General features: G+C 35.4%; 1 protein-coding gene across 12 annotated transcripts in view; it reads left to right on the top strand.

Annotated features, from left to right (window-relative positions):
- Positions 1-23,720, top strand: part of MBNL1 (muscleblind like splicing regulator 1) — a 197,284-nt gene that overhangs the window by 55,265 nt on the left and 118,299 nt on the right. The window contains exon 2 of one of the 12 annotated variants that reach the window (XM_025374639.1): positions 11,807-11,926. The exons of 10 other annotated variants lie outside the window; for them this stretch is intronic. The gene's annotated coding sequence lies outside the window, so the exon portion shown is untranslated. Of the gene's footprint in view, positions 1-11,806; positions 11,927-14,744; positions 15,358-23,720 lie in introns of those variants that run through there. One more of the 12 variants, XM_025374659.1, reaches the window with a different exon arrangement.

Here is a 23,720-nt window from a genome sequence, read left to right as displayed (position 1 = left end):
AAAAAGTGATAGGATCAATGTAGTAATAATTCTAACTCCCTTTTATACCCATATAAAATTCATTTAACTAGACTTATTCATTCAACAATATTATCAAATAACCTAAAGGAATTTTTTAAAGAAATAGTGTGAACATACAAATATGAATAATTTGAACTCCCTTTTATATAAATATATCTGTATTCACTATAAATAATTTAAAAATATATATATGTACACACACATGCGCACACACACGCACGTCATGCCTTAACAATGGGAATACATTCTGTGTGTCATTAGAGTATTTCATTGTTGTGTGTACATCATAGAGTATACCTACACAAACCTAAATGGTATAGCCTACTACACGTCTAGGCTATCTAGTACAGCCTATCGACCCAGGCTGCAAACCTATACAGCCTGTTATCATATTGAATACTGTAGGCAGTTGTAATATAATGTTATGTATTTGTGTATCAAAACATACTCAAACGTAGAAAAGATGTTGTGTTGTGCTATGAGGTTATGATGGCTACAAATATCACTAGGTGGTAGGAATTTTTCAGGTCCATTATAATCTTATGGGACCACCATCGTATATATGGGTCCTTTGTTGACTGAAGTGTTGTTATGCAGCTATTGACTATAGTTAGTGAAAAAAATCTAGTTCTGTGATTGGTTTTGTTCCCTCCTTTCTTCTGATCACTATTCATTCAATACCTTTTATATGACGTGTAGGTTGAAAGCACAGGGTATGCAAAATTTATCCCCCTGTTTTGGTTGGAGTATCTGTTGCTGACCCAGATAACTTCATTTCCTTCATCTGTGCTTTCATTTTCAGCTTCTCTAGTTAGAAATAAATGCTCTTGTGTTGCCCCTTGAGAGAGGAATCGTTTACCAGGAAATCACTTACTAATCACAGTTCATTAATCACATATAAAAAATACTTTTTAAATGTCAACTGTCATTCATAGAAAATGTATGTTACCTTGAGGAATCTCTATGAATTACTTATTCATTTTCATTGCCTTTCACACATTACATTATATTCCTTAGGAATTTATTAATTTCAAATATAAATTGACTATGACTTTTATACAGAGTCTTGCAAACAAGAGAGATAGCAGTTTTGCACCTTTTCTTTGATTTACTTGTTATCTTCCTGGTCATGTAATTAGTCTGTTAAAGTCACTCTGCCTATATAGCTTGTTGAAAGTTACAGGCAGTGGAGTGCTGGAACTGGCTCATGTCGAGACCTCTTCCCAATTTCATGTTCAATGATGTCTTTGTTGATAGCTTAAAATAGGCTATGGTGAGAGTGTTTACACTTTGGAAATTCACAGAGGCCAACCATGGTTCTCCCCTCTCCTAGACGGCCACTTATTAAACCTTTAGCAGCACTCACTGTTTACAGTGGTTTTTTTCCTTTTTTAAAAATACTTTTATTATGAGGAATAGCCATGTAGAGTTTTATTTCCAGGTATTTTGTTGTTTGAAACACTAAGAACATCACTCACTATACCAGTTGCCAGCTGAGTAACTGGGAAACTTACTTAGCTTTCCTGTGCTCAAGTGTCCTTGTCTGTTAAGACGGGGATGATAATAATAGCACGTACCTTGCGATTGATGTGAGGTTGAATAAGAAATACATTTATTTCAGGGCATACATAAGGACTTGGAATGAACACTCAAATAATGCTACCTCTTATCTCTCTGTACTTTAATTAATAGATATTTATTGGTCCCTTACTAAATACCTAGCATTTTGCTATGTACAGTGGGTCATCTACTGAGACTCAATACCTCTCACGTCGAGTCTTAGCCACATTGACCTGTGGCAAATGACTTCTTTTGATGTTCCCATGTAGTGCCATCCCCCCGTTTTTTTTTTTTTTTCATTTGTTTTTGTTTTTTGGTCTTTCTGCCTGGGACTCTTTTTTTCTTCCTACATGAATTTTGCAGACCTTCTTCATGTTTATATTTGTCTCATATATTCCCTCCTCTAGAAAGCTTCTCCTCACTCTAGACCTGGCCACATAACTGTTCTGCCTCTATGTAGTTTGGAGTATGAATCATAATTATGCATCTTAGTCCATCTCTGCATTTGATTCCACAGCCTACGACTTATCACCTTTGTGTTTTTAACCTCTTAGTAAGAAATGCTTGACACATAGTAGATCGACTAGAAGTGTACATTGAATGTTTGTTGGTTAAAGGAATGGAACTAGACTTCACTCATAGAGACCTTACTATTTGGCCAGAGAGATAATGCATACATATGAGACATGAAGGTAAACACAAAGTATATTGAAGATATCTATATTTTAATTTTTTTAGTTTATAGTTTATTTTTACATACCTATGTTTTTTTGTAGTAGGTAAGTCAATTATGCTACACATAGACATTTATGTACATATGTGCAAATACATTGATTTAGGTTATCTAGGCCAGATTGTAAGTAGCAAAGCCCAGTTTGTATTACAAAGCCCAGGTTTTGTGACTTCAGGTCAGAAATATAAAAAAAAAAATCCTTGGTTACTCTTCCAGACATGAACTCATTCTTTTTTTTTCCCCTGTGATTTCTGTCTTTTTTGTTTGTTTGTTAAGTTTAAAAAATTCTTATGGCAATTTTTAAATGTACATAATATTAGAGATACAATATAACAACCTCCTCCATATATCTGTCAGTCAGCATTTTGTATGCATGTATCCGTGTGTGCATCAGCCAACATTTTGCCCTTCTTGTTACCTTTCACACTCCTTTTATCCCTGTTGTATGTTAAAACATATCTCAGACATCTTATCTTGTCACCTATACTTCTTCAGTAGTATCTCTAACAGTTAAGAACTTATTTTAAATATAACTCCATTTCCAAATCTATGAAAATTGACAATAATTTTATTGTATCATTTGATAGCCACTTTATGTTCAACTTTTCCTGATTGTCACAGCAATGTCTTTTTTTAATAGGTGTGTTTTTCCAGTTAGCATCTACATTTCATTTGGGTGATACGTCTGTTAAGATTCTTTTAAGCTATAACAATTGCTCTTCCCTTTTTTCCCCCATGCCTTAAAAAAAAAAAAAAAAAAATCAGGTAATTGTTCTGGAGAATTTCTGAAATTCTGAATTACATGATTTCTTCTCTGTGGTGTCATTTAGCTTGTTCTTCCATCATCCTTATTTTCTGTAAACTAAAAGTTAGAGTCAAGTTTAACTTTAATGTTATTTATTATTATTTGGGAGGAACATTTCCTAGAAGGTTCTGTATACTTTCTATTTCATCATATCAAGAGAACATAATTTTAGTAATCCCTACTTTTAATGATGCTGCAATCTATCAGTGAATCAGACTGGCCTGGGCCAATCCTTATAAAGTTCTCCATCAGACTTGGATCCAGTGATTTCACCTCATTGTTGATCATTTTGTAGTCATGATGTTTTTTAAGGTTTGCAAAATGGTGACTTTTAATTGTATAATTTCTGCTGTGTTTACTCTCAAGAATTTTTTTCATAAAGAACTTTTCATAGCAACAAATGGTCAACTTCAAAATATAATTTATATTAGAAAAAGGGAGAAAATGCAATATTTTTATTTATCAATTTTCAGAATCAGATATTCTCTTCTAAAATCTAAATAAGGTTACACATATAATCAAGGATGCCAATAAATTTTTCTAAAAAACCTTGGAGAAGTTATTTGTTTATTTATTTATTGAAATAGAGTTTCACTCTCGTCTCCCAGGCTGGAGTGCAGTGGTGCAATCTCGGCTCACTGCAACGTCTGCCTCCTGGGTTCAAGTGATTCTCCTGGCTCAGCCTTCCGAGTAGCTGGGATTACAGGCATGCACCACCATGCCCAGCTAATTTTTTTTGTGTGTATTTTTAGTAGAGATGGGGTTTCACCATATTGACCAGCCTGGTCTTGAACTCCTGACCTCAAATGATCTGCCTGCCTTGGCCTCCCAAAGTGTTGGGATTACAGGCATGAGCCACTGTGCCTAGCTGATAAATTATTTGAATTGCTTCTCCTAATTTTTTTTTTGATTAGTATGTTTTGATAACATTGTTCCTATGGTAATATTATCACAAAAAGCTTTCTTTCCTTCCTTTTTGTTTATCATTAATGTGCCTCTGTATGATTGAATTTGTTTACTCAGAAGATACTTATTGGGCATCTATCTTTTTTTATCAAGCTCCATGCTAGTCCCTGAGGATGTGGATATGAGCCCTGCTTTTTCCTTTTCTTTCTTTATTTTTTTTTAAATTTGAGACAGAGTCTCACTGTCACTCAGGCTGAGTGCAGTGGCATGATCTTGGCTCACTGCAACCTCCGCCTCCCAGGTTCAAGCTATTCTCCTGCCTCAGCCTCCTAAGTAGGTGAGATAACAGGTATGGGCCCCCATGCCCAGCTAATTTTTGTATTTTTAGTAGAGATGGGGTTTCACTATGTTGGCCAGGCTGGTCTCAAACTCCTGGCCTCAAGTAATCTGTCTGCCTTCGCCTCCCAAAGTGCTGGGATTACAGGCTTAAGCCACTGTGACCGGCTGCTTTTTTCCTAGAATATATAGTTTGGGTCTCTTTTCTACTCATGATGTGATTTAAAAAGTTGAATGTGGTTTTGTGAACTATAATATTTGGTATCATATACTATATATTTTAACTAGCATTTTTTTACTTATTTATTTATTTATTTATTTATTTATTTAGCTTTCTTTAGAGTTCTTGGCCTTAGTGTCTAAAATAGTGGCAATAAAGGAATTTGGAAGTTAAGTCGTTCTTGCTGACCCAAAGAAAAATCAGATGTTTCTGTTTAGGACACTGTATGTGACAAACAAGGAAGGTTTTACTAATTTATTTTTTTGAAGAGGAATTGACGAGAGAATAATGATAATTCCTCTAAGATTAAAAGTAAATTATAAGATTCTGTGCTATTTCAATGTGAGCAAACATTTGAATTTAATTCGACTTCTATTTTCAGTAAATGAGAATGAAATTTTAGGAATGTCTTTATCTCCTATAGTGTGTTTTGCCAAGATTTATTAAGGGTAATTTTGGATTTTAGTAAATGTACAGTTTCTAAAGGCTTGTGAACATTTTATATTGATAGAAAATGTAAGTAAGACTAGTAACATTATTTTCTCCAAAGGATCCTGTGACTGACACACAAAATATGATATAATATTGAATCTGCCAAAAGATACACTGTTAATCTGGGGTTATGTTATGTTGTTATTTTATTAGGTATGTGATACTATGCTGTGAATTACAGAATATAGGTAATTAATTATTATAATTCTAAAAATCTTCTGAGATATTTTCTCTATAGCAGAAACTCAGCTTTTACTCATGTTCAGATAATGTGATATAGCTGTTATAGTTATTTGAGATTAGGATAGAGGCAAACTGTTGACATGTAATTAAAATGTGTTTTATGACTAAAAACTAGAAGGATATAAAAAGTTTACATTGTATTTATAAGACTTTGCTAACATGCTTTACGACATTATGGAGAATTACTAGGAAGAAGGAGATCTTTAAAAGGAGTGACATTTTGCTTGCTTTGCTGGAGTACCTTATCAGGAGATTTGAAATCTTAGCCCTTTAATTGTGGCATCTGTTAATTCTAAAACTTATACTGAATTTAATTTTGAAGATCAACACATGGGTTTTTTTAAAAGCAATATTTACTCTATCAAAAGAGTAGCTGTATTTTTGACTTGAGGAAATAGCTTAATCTGAACAGCACAAAACTTGACAGAAAAGTTTGCTAATACATAAATATTGGCTATTTTAATCTGTTGAAAACGGAAGGCTAGTACCAAGGGAGACAGTAGTAAAATTATAGAAGGACCTAGTGAAAAGTAAACATTATGCAACATAAAAAGAATACTAGGGGAAAAACTGACAGAGTAGAATAACAGGAAGATTAGTCACTTCTGGAAGGAAAAAAGTAGGTAGGGGGCAGGGGAATGAAGTACTTTAAACAGGAATGTGGAACTGGAAGTGCTAGGGCTAAAAGACAGATATGAGCTCATCTGGGAGCTAAACTGGGCTTTGAAAAAGGAATAATACTGGTAGCATTTAATATCAAAATTTAAAGTTTATATTAATAAGAAAAAATGGAGAAAATTTTTTGTTAGGGATTATAAAATGCCTGTTAAAATGAAAAGAATTATATTTACTCCTTTGTGGAGCTGAATTGATTTCGGTCAGACAGCAATGTAAAATGCAAATCAAGAAAATATATTTCTGAGGCCAAGGCAAGAGATTACTTGATCCCAGGAGTTTGCGACCACCCCAGGGAACATAGTGAGACTCTGTCTCTACCAAAAAGAAAAGAAAAGAAAAAAAAATTAGCCACGCATGGTGGTGAGCACCTGTAGTCACAGCTACTCAGGAGGCTGAGGTGGGAGGATTGCATGAGCTTGGGAAGTCGAGGATGCAGTGAGCCATGATCAACCATTGCACTCCAGCCTGGACAATGAAACAAGAACCTGTCTCAACAAACATATATATATTTCTTTCAAAACCAGCCAAAGTTATTTTACTTTCAAGTGATGGATAAAATAAAAGCATTGTGGATATCATGGGATATATGTGCTTTTTGGTTTGAAATAATTTTCACTTTTGCATTTATTTATCTGACAAAGGAGTACCAATCTCTAAATATTTTAAGGATTATTTCTATGAATTCTCTAAAAAATATAAATTGTAACTGTCTATATCATGCAAAAATATTTAGCAATCCTTATAACAGAAAACAAGAAAGTAAACTTTGTGTGTGTGTTCATGTGTGTGTATGTGTGTGTTTATTGGTATTCTCATTAATCCCTAGTCTCTACTGATGTAATTATTAGGGACATTAGTGGAACAGATTTTGCTGAACACATTTTCAACCACTCTGGGTGTTCTTAGGTATTTTATTTATTTAGAGACTGATTCTGTGTTGTCCTAGCTAGTCTCAAACTTCTGGGTTCAAGTGATCCTTCTGCCTTACTTTCCCAAGTATCTGGGACTACACATGCACACCACTGCCCAGCTAAAATGTACTTTAAATAAAGTAGATAATTCTGGGGTTGTCTTGAATTCCTGGCTTTAAGTGATCCTCCTGCCTCAGCCTTCCAAAGTCCTGGGATTACTGGCTTGAGCCACTATGCTTGCCACCTCTGGGGTTATCATAGCATGACCCCAGGACGAAAATCTGCCCATTTTATATCCGGGAAAAAAATGCTACTTCATTTAGATGCAGAAGATGGCTTATGCCTATTGAAATAAAAAATTTAGTCTAATTTAGACACCCAAGATTATTATTTGATATAATGACATGGAATACATCACTCTGTGTCACTGAATTCATGGAAATGCAGTACAGAATGCAGTACAGTAATCCCCCCTTATCTGCAGTTTCACTTTCTGCAGTTTCAGTTACCCGTGGTACAACGCGATATTTTGAGACAGAGAAAGCAATAGAGACCATATTCACATAACTTTTATTACAGTATAATTGTTCTGTTTTATTATAGTTATTGTTAATCACTTACTGTGAATAATTTATAAATTAAACTTTATTGTAGGTATGTATAAAAAATATAAATAGTATATTTAGGGGTTACTTGTTACTGTCCATGGTTTCAGGCATCCTCTGGGGGGTCTTGGTATGTATTCCCCATAGATAGGGAGTATCTACCGTATACAGTCAGGTAAGCCATTCCCATTGATTTTATTACAAATGCAATGCTTCCATGGCTCACTTACACATAATTTGCTGGGGCAACTTCTGACTCCTGCAGAAAATAACCATTTTACATGAACACCAAATACTAATAAAAAATAATCTCTTTTTCTCCTTTTCTCTCTCTTTCCCTCCCGTCTCCCTCTCTCCTTCCCTGTTTTACTCCCTCGCTCCCTTGTTCCTCCTCTTCTGCTCTTTTCATACTCACACAGACACACACACACACACACACACACACACACACACACACACACACACCCTACCCCTGGGCATAACTGAATAGGAAATGTTTATTTTCCAAACTAGAGAAAAAAACCTTATCTCAAACACTGAAAGTCCTTCCTTTTCCTGGTTTGGAAACACTAAGTCATACTGAGTCAGTTGTAGATTTTCTTTAGCCAGTTTTATTTAAAGCGTAAAGTTGTGAGGACAAAATGACTCAGGAATTTGTAATGTACCATTAGAGCTTTTCACTTTTAGGATACTAGTTCATATTCAGATGACTTAGTATTAAAGATTGATGAGTTGTTTACTTTCTAGAAGAACCTGAGGAGCTCACTGTAACTTCACTTATTTTGACCTAAGTATGGCCTAGAGTTTATGCTTATTAATTCATTTATTTCTAGGTAAAGCCATGTTCAAGGAATTAAATAAAAGGAAATAGACCCAGTAAGAGTTGATGAATAGGAAGCTGTTACCTTATCCATTTACTTATATTACTTCAAATGTTACTGAGTAATTGATTGATTGAGACAGTTTTTGTTCTATTGCCCAGACTAGAGTGCAGTGGCATGATCTCAGCAACCTCTGCCTCCTGAGTTCAAGCGATTCTTCAGTCTCAGCCTCCCAAGTAGCTAGGATTACAGGCTCCCCACTACCACACCCAGCTAACTTTTGTATTTTTAGTAGAGACAGGTTTCATTATGTTGGCCAGGCTGGTGTGGAACTCTTGACCTCAAGTGATCCACCCGCCTCGGCATCCCAAAGTGCTGGGATTATAGGCATGAGCCACCACTCCCGGCCTTGATAGCTCTTTAAAAATGAAGTTTGTTAAAATGATCAGAAACTTATATGCAGTTGATTGCATTGCCATTGACATCAGCAAGAAATAAAAACTATAGCTAGAGTGGTTAAGTTAAGCAGTCAGAATCTATATGTCTATATCTATCTATATTTATTTAGATGACTGGATAAAAGAGTTATAATTCCTCCTAGTCTATCACGTGATAATACCAAGGTCAGAAAAATCATTTGTTATGATCTATCTTATGTAAAAGCCTATGGAGTTACTTTATTTTCCTCACTCATAAGATGACAAAATGTGCTTTCTAGAATTTTTGAATAATTTTTGCTTAAATTCAGTGTTGGAGACTGAAACAAATTTAAAGCTGTTGTTAGCAAAAGAGTAAATCAAGCTTATGTGAGTGCAGTATATAACATGATACCCAAGAAATTCTGCACAAAAGGTAGTTGTCTAGAAATTAGGTACAGAGTTGTCATCTTCCTTCTATGATAACTTGTGATTATAAAAATAATCGAAGGTAAATAAACTGTAAATGACACATCACCTCAAGCTATGCCACATGGGTACCTAAATAAGTTCTTTTTAGTAAATGCCACCAAATGGCTATATTTCTTACAGCTTATGGCTAAATTCTGACAGAGGGGAGGTGCCTTCACCATAAGAGTATTTTCTCTCTGAAGTTTTCATGGTTGTGTGTGTGTGTGTGTGCGTGCTAGTTTATATTAGGTTAGATTTTTTTAAAAGCTGAAGATAGCCAAAATTATCCCAGAGAGTTAGACTTGCTGCCAAACTAAAGAAATAGCTTGGTTTCAGTATTCTGGCTTCTCAGTCTTAATGTTTGGGGACCTAAGTGCTCGATTTGAGCTGTCTGAAATTACCCAGATGGCCCACTTTGGGTCCTCAAGAGCTAATTGAAGGAAGTCATTTCAGCTGCTGAATAATCACAGCAGTACCTTCCTCCAGTGTTGGTTTCAGCCCACACCTTGCAGATGATCGTTGTCTTTCTGAAGCTCTCTCTAAACTCATTGTCTGGACCCTGCATGTAGCTCAATTAATTTGCCACGGATGGGAATGAAATATAAATATTATTGGCAGCAGTGGTAATCCCCCAAAACAGAATGACAGATACTGTGATGGTAATAATGTTACTGCCCTGTTAATGCCTCCAAAGATAAGATACACTTGAAAAATAATATGAAAACTGAATTTTCCTTGACTTGAAAATCTGAGAATCACATAAAATGTTTGTTAATTTCTTAAGCTAGTAAATATCATTAAGAGAAATGGACACATAAAAGATAAATATGTGTACATATTTGTACACAATTAGGTTTTTGAAAAAAGACAGGGATATCAGATGCTTCTGCCACCAGGGTTCTGGCCAGCCACAACATTTCCTACTCTCTTTTTTGAAGAGTTGTAACACTTCATCAGTTTTCAAGCAGCAGTAGAGGGTGGGCATGAAACCACAATTTTAGGAACTGCATTCTCTGGGTCCACATTTCATCTTGGCTACCCCGTAGTTATATAACTTTAGGCAACTTAACATTATATGCCTCAGATTTATCATATATACCCTATTACATCGAAGTGTATCTACCTTGTTAGGTTATTGTGACTCTTAAATAAGTTAATACATGTAAAGAATTTGTGGAATTTCAGGGCACACAATGTTACCTTACCATTGATGTTATTTGCTGTTATTAAATCTTAATTTTATGTAAACATTTTAAAATGTCTGTCTTGTTAACAAATGTGCAATATACAAATAAACGAAAATCAAAATCAGTGGTGGAGTTTTAATGAAATAATTTAGAGCTTCAGCTCTAGAACAGTATACTCTTGATTCAAATCACTGTGACCTTGAAGAAGTTATGTAACCTTACTAAGCCTCAGTTTCCTTGTTTCCAAAATGGGAGCAGTACTAATATCTAATCCTTGGAGGGGTTGTGAAAATTAAATGCGATAACACATATAAAGCCCAGAGAACAGTGCTTGGCACTTAATGGGTTTACAGTATGTGTTAGCTATTGTTTTATTAATTCTGTCATAATGAAGTGAACACTGTGATGCAGTACTTACATATTAGAAACATTATACTTAGAATCTGGCTATATAGGGTTTTTAGTTTTGCTAATGAGGAGTGTTGCTCTCTGCTGTGTAGAGAACACATGCTTTGGTGTTTATAATTTTTCTCTAATAGGTAAATGATTAAGAAAAGAATAACCTGTTTTTTTTACTTACCCTATTTTGAGATATACAGAAAAAACCTGTAGATGGCTTTTCATATCTACCAGGATTTTAGCTGTGGATAAATCAGTTAGGTAAATGCATTGTTAATGTTGGAACTTGCTTACCTCTGTTGTTCAGCCACAGTGTAGCCACTGGTTAAGTCGAACGCCACTAGAAAGAAAAGCAAATAATCAAAAACATCAAAATGGAAATGAAACATGAAGCAAGGAAGTCATTGCTGCTTCTGTAAAATAAGTGTCTGAGACCTATATTTCCCATCAGTTCGGAGTATTGTAGATTATGAAAGCATTAGGATTTTCACTAAAATTGTTTCTATGCCAAGATGGCAGATAGAATATTATGAAAGAAATGACCAAAATTGCATATGACATTTATTTTATATGGTAACATTCTTTCTTTCATTAACAGGAAATTTCAGGGCAATTATTTGCTTATTGGGAGTGAGGAGGATGAATGAAAATTTAAAAAGGGTTCATCAAGGCTTCCTTATAATGAAGTAAACTTTTAAAAGCATATTTTTCCATAGAATTAGAAACTTGGAATTTCATAGTAACAGTGTATTCATCACCTTGTTTGGGGAGCAGATTATCAGTATGATCACAGGAAAACACCTGTTTTGACACTCTGAAAAAGGTGCAAACATACAGGCAAACTCTCTGTAGGTGTAGAGTAAATAAGAATGCTTTGGCTAGCATCCTGCAAGGAGGTGGGTCTAAATGGTCTGCTCCAGCTTCTGCTGCTGCTGCTGCTGCTAATATTGCTGGGAAGGAAAAGTGGCTGACCTGGCATATCCATTACTCTTGGTGCTGCAGCAGTCACTCAGGAAATGTTGTTTAAGGGGAACCTTCTGGATCCTTTTCATGGCACCATGGCAAGAAGAAGCTGTATCTTATCTATGGAAGATAAAGCATGGAGTTGGCTAATGGATGCTGGTGAGTGAATAAGGCAATTGGGGAGGCAGTTTACTAAGATACCATTTGGGTAGTCCTGCTCACTCAAGGCCTGAGATGACTTATCCAGGGGAAATGGCCTCTGGTATTCTGTACATTAGAAACTGTTTTAGAGCGGAACTGTGGTTTTCACATTAGCAATCTGATCTGTGATCCTGTATATGTTCCATCAAGTTCTCATTTATTCTGTGCTTCACTACTTGAAATACTAATCCTGAAGTTTGTTCAATACTTCAGTAGATGGAGCGTAGTTTCCCATGTAACTTCTTAGTCACTGATCTCTACTCTTGATTTTTACTTGCCCCAAAGTGATTTTTTAAAAATAACTTTGTAGTATATGAAAGCAGTTATTCCTCCTTTCAGTTCTAAATGAGAACCTTTTTTTTCATAACAGTAGATTATAGAATTTTAAATTATCTTTCCTTTTATGATTTATATCAGACACAAACGTGTCAATAGTTTACTTTTGTCTTTCATGAAGAAATTGGAAGAAATAAGAATTTTAAGTTAATCAGAGATGTAGGTCAAATTTTCTTAGAATTATTATTCTGTGGTTAATAGGTATCCCATTAAAAACTGTAAAAGCTATGTTTGGGAACTTACAGTGGCATAGTAAAGGTTCTGACAGGTAAGAGGGGAACAGACTTATTTAACTGCAACTTTTAACAGATTTATTTGACCAATCCCCTCTCCCCAACTCTTCTTTTTTCATGAAGAGAGCTTTTCCACATGTGGCACTACCAGCCAGTAAGTATTTATCAAGCACCTACTATGTTGCTTATGTTGCTAGGCAAACTGGCTACTGGAAATAAAATTGTGAGCACATTCGTCAAAAATTTCTCCCCTTGTGATGCTTAACAACAGTTATGAAAATATTTGTTTAGATGATCTGATCTTATGTAAGATGCTTTAATAACAGCATAGTTTTTATTAAAAATGTAATCTAAAGAGCTTCATAAATGAATAATCCTGCTACAGTTTCTGATGGACAATGTTTATTTGTCTTCTCTTCTACTTTTTGAGGGATTTGTTTCATTTTTGTTGTTTAGATTGTTAAAAACTGGTTTTCACGAATGGGATTAAGAACATAGGTGCAGCATACAAACTGCAATTGATTTTAAATTTTTTATTTAAAGTCAAATTATTACCTTTAAAAAACGGTCCGCCTCCATTTGGATTCTGCCATAGAGGCTTACACTATCTTTCTGTATTCACACCTATCACATTGACATGATTATATTTTTTAAAAATTAAGTTTAGTTTAAGCCAAAATCTAAACTTAGGCACTGTCTATAAGATGAAAAAGTATTTTTAAAGGAAAATTTAGATTCCTCATTCTCTTATAAAATCCCAGCTCCCTCAAATTTAAAATACTAACTGCTTAGGCGGTACTTAACATGTCGTAAGGTGGGAGTTACTTCATTTTATAACAATGTCTAACTCTTAGTGACTTATCAGACATAAGTAAACCTTGCACAAGCAAGAGTAGCTTTTATTTCGTGTGTCACTTAGAATATATATTTTGCAGGTGAGGGGAGAAATCAGTTTTTCCCAACACAGGATAGCTTGAACCATTTTTCTCAAAGTTAAATGGACTACTATTACTATTTTAGTTACCTTAGAACTAAATACCTTGGAATAGAAGAAATTAGATACCTGAAGTCAAGAATTACACACACATAACTGCTTTTAGGCAATAGCTTTTCTTACTAACTAATTACAAGTATAAAGTCCATGGTTAATTTACTTCGAGTCTAGAAAAAATGAGAGTTCCTAAATGATCGTGACCATTTTCATTTTCATTTCATACATATTAGGAATTATTAAAGTCCTGTCAGAGTTTATACTGAACCTCTGACTTGATTTTATCCAGCTTATCAAAGCAAAATTGTCTTAGTAACACTCTTTTGTAGGTGTTTTTTGGGCTCCTAAAGAGTTCTCCAAGGCTTGTGAGTAGTTGAAGAGCTGTGAATGGTGGTTAACAAGCTATTAGCATCTCCTTGAAAAGCATAACATTATGAAGCAGAGATTCAGGAGAATCTTAGACAGTGAGTAGTCTATCTGACAATGCATCAAAACTAAATTAGTCGGCCAAGCATGGTGGCTCACGCCTGTAATCTCAGCACTTTGGGAGGCCAAGGCGGGCGGGTCACTTGAGGTGAGGAGTTCGAGACCAGCCTGGCCAGCATGGTGAAAGCCTGTCTGTACTAAAAATACAAAAATTAGATAGGTGTAGTGTTGCATGCCTGTAGTCCCAGCTACTTGGGAGGCTGAGCCAGAAGAATTGCTCAAACACGGGAGGTGGAGGTTGCAGTGCGCCGAGATTGCACCACTGCACTCCAGCCTGGGCGACAGAGTGAGATTCCATCCAAAAAAAAAAAAAAAAGAAAAGAAACACCAACTAAATTAGTTATATTTTCTGTCCTTCCTCTTTATCCTTTTTCTTTTTCCATCTTTTGCTCTTCTCATCTCTGCACTGCTTATCTACTTGCCTCTTCTTTGTATTCTTCTCTTATCTCATTGAATTTCTTCAGTCTGCCTCATCTGATCATAATAGAAAGTGATGAGTTTGATAAAATGTGTATTGTACTTACTAAAAACAAGTTTAATTATTTATCAATTTAAATAATCAGTTGTTTAACCTTCTCTCTGTCTTTCCATTTTCTCCCCTAATTCCCAATAATGTTGCCTTTTAATTTCTGCTGCCTTGTGGATCAGCACCCTGATTTTTTTTTTTTTTGTATTTGTAGATTAAATATTGTGAAGACAAGATATAAGAATTTTATGTCACTTATTAGATTTTTAACCATAAATGCCACAGGCATGCTATAATATGTATTCCTTACTTTTCTTTTTAGAACTAAATCTCCATACCCACCTCCTCCGTGTTTTGGCTTATGTATGGGATGCTAGAATGGCCTATCTCCATGTATTTTGTTGCATTTCTCCATTGCTTCTTGTGTTCTGGCGGGAATCTTGGTGATTCTTTTCAAGCACTACCTGAGCTCTGTGCCAGTTGTTCCTCTTCTCCCAGGGTCTTGTGCTGCGTGGTCATGTCTCCACTTCGTCAGCCCTGTCCATTGACAGAACCCTGGGTTCTGTGATGGCTGCCTCTAAACCTTTGTGAGAGCGGGGAACATTCCTCCCCCTGCTGCTACAGCTGAGCACCGTGCTGGGTACCATGTTGCCCTCTACACTTGCTTTCAGTTGTTAAGGCTTCCCAAGCTTTGGCTGTGGCTCAGTGATCCTGCTGTCAAAACCCTGAAACTTTCCTAGCCTGGACACTCAGTGGTAGCAGCAGGTGTTGGGATTTCTCCAAGCCCCTAAGACTCTGGGAGGAAGAGAATGGCCGTTTGACATAGACCTCAGGAGTTTTCAAAGCACCAAGAAACCTCTCCAGAAGATATGTAAAGGTAAGATTCTGATTTCTCTAGGAAGCCGTTCTAGAAGCTAAAAACAAAACAAAACCCTGTAGCTATGGATTTAATGTAAGCTAGTAGTTAAAGAATGTCCTTGGGGAACTCTGTGTTTGATAGAACCAAAATATGAGTCTTAGATTAGGGAACTACTCATTGAAAACTCTTATAGGAATTTTGTGTGAGATTCACGTTAGTTTTGTTTATATTAAATCCGGCATGGAACAGATTTTTAAATATTCCATTTTTTTTTTTTTTTGGACACTGTGAAGCACTTTTTCTCTTTCACAATCTTCATTGTATATCTAGTAAGAGAAATCTTGTTGAGAATTAAAATGGTTAAAGATAAAATAGAAATTATTTTTTCAAATACTGATGTTTTATTTACCTCTGTGTTAATATTTAAAACCAAAAACATTAAATGAATATATCTTCAAGTTCTTCAAGCTGAAATTCCTAAATCCATAATTAATTCAAAAGGAATTAAAAGAGCAGTTCAGATTTTAGTTGGTAGTGCTAGGGATGCATTATTATCCTTTGTCAAAAGTTACTGCTTAGTATTCTAAATACAGTGATTTCTGGTAAGGCTTTATTTTTAGATTTTAAAGGGAAAACAATTAAAATTAAGAAAACTTTTTGGGAAAAAAAATTCTCTACATATGGATATAAATAACCTGGATGAAGGATACCTGTGGAAAGGTGGTGGGGTGTATGTGTATGACAGGTAGGGGAGAGAGATCAGCAGCATCTTAAGTGAACAACACAAAACACCTCTTCAGTGTTATGAGTTTTGTGGCAGCTGTTATTTAGCGCCCCCTTCCTTTTTTTTTCCCCCCGCCTCTATTTTCAGGCAGTAATCTGTGAAGTGATATTAAGGCACTTCTTCTAATATGAGATCATTGTTGGCCTTACTGTCAGTTCAGGTCTTCTTTTTTTCACCCCTTTGTTTTCTTTTCAATATTAACTTAATTTCTTAAATGATTTCCCCTTGTTGAAATTAAGACTATTAGCTTACTACCACATTGAAACCCTTTCATTTCAATGACCAAAAATGCAACTTAACTTTTAAAAATGAAGGAAAATGTTTACTAATAGCTGAACAAAATGAAAAATATCAATCTTTGATAGTGTTTATTGAGGATGCTTTTTATTTATAGTAAACTTTATTGATATTTCATTTAACCTAATTTCAGAGTAACTCTGTGCTGTAAGATGAGCAGAAGAACAGATACCCTAAATCTCAAAGAGCTTTTTCTTTCGTGTTTTTCTTCTGAGTAGGGCATGAGGTTTCAGATTCCCCGGTGTTGACATTTATTATTTTATACCTTGAGATTTTACCTACAGATACAGAAAGAGGAGATACAGAAAGAGGCCGGGCATGGTTGCTCATCCCTGTAGTCTCAGCAGTTTGGGACGTGTAGATGGGAGGATTGCTTGAGGTCAGGAGTTTAAGACCAGCTTGGGTAATATAGCAAGACACTGTCTCTTCAAAAATAAAGAAACGAACAACAACAACAACAACAACAACAACAAAAAACTGGGCATGGTGGCAGGCACCTGTAGTCCTAGTTACTCAGAAGACTCAGGCAGAAGTATTGCTTGAGCCTAGGAGGTCCAGGCTGCAGGCACCACTACACCCCAGCCTGGGCAATAGAGTGAGACCCTGTCTCAAAAATAAAAAGAGGAGATAGTATCAACATGCAAAAACTGAACAATGGGAATCTCTTGTGGTGTATACTTGCCACCTCTATAAGATTGTAATGATGATGACTGAGTTTTTTTCCTGCCAAGTTCAGTTCCCTTTTTTTTTTTTTTTAATGTAAGTAAAATATCAGACTATGTGAAATTTTACACTTATTTCTCAGAATATATTAAAAATAGTGGCGGTCGGGAGCTTTTTAATTCTTTATGAGTCCAAGCTAAGACATAGTTACAACTGACAGGATCTGTTCACCATACATACTTCCACATTTGGAAATTATCAGCAGTCACCTGTAACTAAACCCACAAGCATAAATGTTCCAGAGTGATAGGATCTTATTCGCATAATGCCTAGCAAGATCCCAGATGTAAACGGGAAAACTCAAATGTTCCTTTGGATTCTGTGACAGCTGAGAAGCATCCAGGCCTGCTAACTCACAGAAGAAGAATCCAGCGGAAGGGGACTGGACAGAACCTACTTTTGTATAGCCACCGATCACACCTAAAGCAGCGTGCTGCATAGACAAAGCCAAGCCAGTAAAAAGGCACCTGTGGGCAGGGGTCCTTCTGAATTGTTCTCTTCTAATTCTCTCCAGACCGGAGACTGCAGCAGGCCTGCACCTATGCCACTTTCCTGAAGGTCTGGGTGAATTGATGAGGGGACACAAACTGTAGGATGCTTGTTTTTTAAAATGAAAAGATGTTTAACAAAGCATTTTATTCACACATGAAAACATTCAAGTTTATTCCCTCTAGAATTCAAAGTATAACTAAATGAAATGTTTTGAAGTGCATTAAAATGGGTAATTCTTTCATATGTAAAAACAGAAAAGTAAAATATTCATGCTTTTATTAACATTTATAGTGAGTTTATAATTTTTTAAAAAATGTGTGGCACAGTCTCAAGCTAGTAGTTAGCATTATTTGCAAGTTTGTGTATAGAGTGCATTTTTTCTTTTCTATTTCTAGAACTCTTAAATTCCCTTGGGACAAGAAATGAAATGAATGTAAGAATATAAATTAAGAATTCTCTTTCTTGAAAGTTCAATTTTAAAAAAATAGTTTAAGTACTTTTGGAGTGGGAATTTAGAACACTATTTCACAAAGAGTATGAAGTACTTAATCACTGAAAGTCTTAGAAGTGAGTGTTAATTCTCAAAATAAGGTCTCAGTCCCAATCGTATTTTCTGTGGGAATTTCTGCCATCACTCTCTTCATAAGACTAGTACTGCTCAATTCCCGTTTTTCCTCTCTCCCTTCTATTCTATTCTGTTCTTGGAGAGCATGGGAGCTGTCCATACCAGTAGGCAATGAGGAGAATATTATAATTGAGATTGAGTATGTCAAATATAAGCCTTTTATGATATAATTATTTCTTTTGTTGTAATACATTTCTCAGCCTCATTAGGCATATCCATACATACATATTTTCTACATATCCATGTAGAAAATAAATTTAAAAATAAGGTATATACCGAGCACCTTAAAGAGATGACAAATATAGGGATGAGCTCAGATAGTGACGTTTTTGATACTTTAAGGGAGTTTTTCACTTCAAAAACAAAATATTCCTGTTTATTATTTTTAGGTGGAAAGAAAAGATCACTGAATCAGAATTATTCAAAATTAAAATGATCTCTTTAGTTAATTTAGTAATGTATGGATTACCTATTACCTTCAGTGCCATTACAATGATTAATTTTATTTGTTCTTCACGAAAACACCATGAGGTAGTTAGCATTATTTCACCTTTACAAATGAGGAAACTGATACCAAGAGAAACTGAATAACCAACCCAAGGCCTCACAGCTGGACACAGGATTCAAACTCAGGAAGTGTGGCTCCAGAGTCCATCCATCCTTAGACGTCCTTGTTAGTTGTAAATCTGACAGTGAGTGCCAGTTCCCAAATCAGTCCTAACCCTTTTCATAGCTGGTACCAGCAAGAGGATTCTGTCTGCACCTCTTCCCAACTCAATTTTGGGTTGCCATTCACTGGCTGGCTAATTGACCTATCCTCTCTCAGCGATAATCCCACCCTGTCTAAAATATGAATAATATTATCTCCTTCTCAGGGTTTTTATGAAGATTTAATTTTATGAGACAGAGTATGCCAAGCACTTAGCACAATGGCTAGCATATACAAAATAGCCAATAAATTGTTTATGTTATTATGTAATGTTCCCAGGGTCACACAACTAGAAAAAGATTGAGTCAGAATTCAGGCCCAACTTTGTCTTACTGGAAAACTAAACAAAACTAAAACACACACGTGCGCGCGCACGCGCACACACACACACACACACACACACACACACACTTTCCACAAATAGGGCCTATAAAGCAAAACTCATGCTCTTTCTGGTTTGTAACACTACCTGTCAACTCTAACCATACCTTTTATGATGAGTAAATAAGGATGTCATGTATGCTGAAGGGATATGTAGCATAGTTTAGTGGTTTAGGGCAAACTTTCAAATTGAGGCTTCCAGTGTGTGACAGTAGGCAAGTTAACCCCTCTAAGATTCGTTAACTACCCATATTAAACTAAAAACAGTATCAATTGTATTATCATGGATAATAAATATTAATACAATTAAAGAGCTGCAATAACTGTTAGCTTTTAGCAATTGATAGAGATATTAATGTTTCTTTAAAAATACATTCACAAAATTGGGATGCATACTTAATGAAATCATAAACATGTAAATAAAGTCAGAGATGGATAGAATCTTAGTAGATGATCTTCCATTTTTGAACAGTCTATATGCTTTCCCTGTCAAATCCATTTAACCTCTGTGAAAGGTCAGTGGAGAAAGGGGAAGAAGGCATCAGAGATCAGGACTGACCCAAATATGGAGTGGTTGTACCTTCAGCGATGTGGGCAAATTTTCTCACTCTTGGCTTGATGTCAGTGACTAGCATTGGAACACCAGATGGTGAAAATAATCCCTGTTAAGCAGATGATGGGATTATCAATCTTGTGTTCTTTCTCTTTTGAAGCAGAACCCAAACCAACAGTTGGGACTCCAGTCCTGAAAAGAGAGAGAGTTGCCTGGACTGAGTTGAATGCCAGGGTTTAACCTTGAATGCTAGTCACAGCAGGGACTTCTTGAATTCTTGGAACTCAAGTGTCTGGCCTCCTTTACTAGTTCTGAACTTCTTGAGGATGAGGATGTGTATCATATTTATTTGCAACTCTAGAACAGTGTCTGGGAAATAGTGGGCACCCAATGCATGTTTGACAATTAAGTAAGAGCATAAGATCCAGAAATGGTACAGAAAATCTTGTTTAAGGATTCCATGCCATCAAAGGGATTAGAAAATGAGTCTGCAGTGCAGAAAGCATAGGATGTCCTGGGGTTGGGGGAGCGGGGGGTGCCATGGAGCTGAGGGTGCATAACCTTTGTAATGACGGGTTTAGGAACTCGGTAAACTGAAACTGTCAGTGTAGCCTATTCAATAAATGTAGGAATAAAGTATTCCTAATTGCTTAAAAAATGTTGTAAGCAGGTGACATATTTAAAGAATTGAAAGCCATTGGAATCCATTTATATTAACTTTTTCATACAGTGAAAAATAATATTTCTGGTACTAGAAACTCAATTTGGTACCAGAGACTTGAGGAAAAATGTATTTATAAATGTGTCATTGATATATTCCCTTATAAATAAATTATTAAAATAGGGTTTTATGTTTATATTATAAAATTATAATTTGTATGAACGTTAAGAACTTACATGGATGATGTGGGAAGTAACAGTGGAAGTATAAAACATGACATTTTTTGGGGGGTGATTGGTATAACTTTGAGGTTTGTTTTTTAACTATAATGTGTTACTACTTGTTTGATATATTTTTCCCAGAAATATGGTGAAAACATCTTTCAGTCAGAATCTAAGTTAAAAAACATAAAACATAGTAAAGAAGTAACTATGCTTGGTCTATTAAGACAACAAAAGAAACCACAAAGCACAAACTCATACTTTTTTCAGACCATAACACTACCTCTCAGCCCTAACAGTGCCTTCTCTGATAAATAAATCAGGATGCCATGCATACTAATGGGAGATGTAGCAGAGTTGAGTGGTTGCCACAAAGGTGATTTTAGGTAGTCCTAACAGGTATTGCAGTGATTTCATGTGGTATGTTAAAAGCCAGACACATTAGTACCTTGTGTTAAAACCCTGGATATTGTGCGCTGGCACCTGAAGGAAAGTTGTTTAGAAAATTTAAACTGAGAGTAAAACTCAAACCAAGTGTTTCCGTGAACATTTGTGTCTTCTTAATTTGAAAAAGGCCATGTATTACACCAGTGCTCCTGTCAGTGTGGAACTTTCTGGTTTCTCAAGAACAGTCTCTTAAATCAAGCACTAAGTTACTATTACCCATTTAAACATTTTTGCTTTAAAAAACATACATTGTTGTGAGAGTAAAATATTAAATGTAGAGAGAAATTATCGCTTACACGTGTACCTTATTTTGTAGAATATAGAGTCCATTTGTGCTATTTTTATTTTCAGATGTGCCTGTAGAGTGGCTGCTTTTGCTCTTCTTCTCTTCCCGCTCTCCGTATACACAGATGTACACACAGATGGAAAGGCACACAAAGGCATACAGACACCCATGCTTTTGCTTTTACTGTAAAAGAGTCATACTAGAGTACAAATTACATGGCATTAATTCTCTATTAATTCTCTTACTTCTTCGCTTTCGAGGCTATGTATGCCTGAATTTTATCTAGGTATAGCATACCATTTGGGCATGAAAACATTGTTTTACTTCACTTACCTTGGGAGTACTTTCTTTTTTTCCCTAATTTCCTAATGCCTGTTTTTAATTTATTTTGGCAATTCACTATGGGAGTTTTAATTAGGTAGTACGTTTGGGATACTGTTGAAGCAGTATGTATTAACTACCAAAAGTTAAACTCACCGTAAAACCGTTTACACATGAAATAACTTAGATACCTTGAGTACCGCTTTTCTTTTCCCTGCCCTTATCCCGGATGTGTCCTTGGCAGTTTAATCTGCTTTATTTTACCCCTTTAAAAGCATAAGATGGAATGGCTCAAATAAAATCAGTGGGCTTTCTCCCTGAGGAGACTTTTGTCATCAGAAATAAAAGTGTCAACACCAAAAGGGAAAATGTTATAAATAAAGTGAGTGGTGTTTGGTAATCATCACCATTTTTGATTTCCTATGTGGAAATAGGATTTTGATATATGCATTTTTTAAAGCATCTTGCAATTTAAAAAATTACACATGGAACAAACCAAATACATTTTTTTAAAATACTGTTTTTATTTAGAGAGATAGCTGTGTAAACTGCTCTGTGTGTGTATGTGTAAAACATTGATAATACATTAGACATAATTTGCAGAAACTACTAATTTTCACATCATTTCCAAGTAGAACTGCAAAGGTACAGTACTGGGTTAGCTTTATGGTTAAAAGCATTGGCCCTAGAGCCAGATAACATGGGCTCAAACCCTAGATCTGCCATTTACTCGTTGTGTTACCTTGGGTAGGTTACTTGACCTTTCTAAGCTTCAGATTTCTAATCTTTATTTAATGAGTTTTAATAATAGAATAATAGGATTGCTTTGAGGATCAAATAAGTTAATAAACCACTTAGAACAGTGTTGAATAGGCTGGATTTTTGTTTGTTTGTTGCTATTCTTCTTGTGTTATATTTTGTATCCAGCAGAAGTGGTTATTTAGCTTCCTATTTTATGAGGTAGGACTGATGGGAATTGACAGTCTTAGGAAAAGGTACAACTATAAGTCAGTGGAAGTTTTTCCTAGTCAAGATGTCAAATGCCAGAGGTCAGATTCATGTGGCAGGATGGGGTCCAAACTGTACAAAAGCTTGAAGATGAATGAGGCGAGACAGCTAAGCTTAAGACAAAGAAACAAGTGAAGTTATGTCCTTGGGCAGTGTTTGTGGTAGTATAGTGCCGCTTTGGAAAACTCAGAAAATGATCCTCAGCTCTGTCCACTCAAAGTAGATTCTGCATCTCTATGTCACAGTGTCAAAAATTTCTACCAACATCTGTTTAAATCATCATTTATTTATATTCTCAAATATTCATACCTTTCACATAAATAAGGTACATTATTTTTAAAAATGCAGTTTTCTTTCTTCTTGATTTTTTCCATATTGTCCCATTATTCTGAGAGGAGTTTATTTTATGGGAATTAAGTTATTATCTTACAGAATAAATCTGATTTCTGACTAGATAGGAGATAACCACATATTTTTCCTAGAATAATCTAAATCCAATTTTACTTATTTGTACCTTATATGACTATTTTCAGGTTAGAAAAATGTGGTCCTGCAGTTTTGTTTTGAAGTTTGCCTGGGCCATATGAAGCCACCATTATCATTTACATAAAAAATGAAGGTTATCTGTTGCCCACGAGAAAAATACAGCATTCTCAATGTAAAACACTGAAATAGTGAGGGTTTCATAAGCTGTTTCAGTGATTTCTGACTTTGGGTTGGAAAGCTCTCATGTCTCAGTTACCTCAGTGGGTACAATGACGTTGTCCCAGTCTCCATTACCAAATTGTTTCAAATCACTTTAATTAAAAAAAAAAAAAAAAAAAAAAAAAAAGCAGGCATGGTGACTCACGCTTCTAATCTCAGCACTTTGGG

The sequence above is a fragment of the Theropithecus gelada genome, chromosome 2 (assembly GCF_003255815.1).
Source record: "Theropithecus gelada isolate Dixy chromosome 2, Tgel_1.0, whole genome shotgun sequence".
Lineage (NCBI taxonomy): Eukaryota > Metazoa > Chordata > Mammalia > Primates > Cercopithecidae > Theropithecus > Theropithecus gelada.
This window is presented reverse-complemented; position numbering and strand designations above follow the sequence as displayed.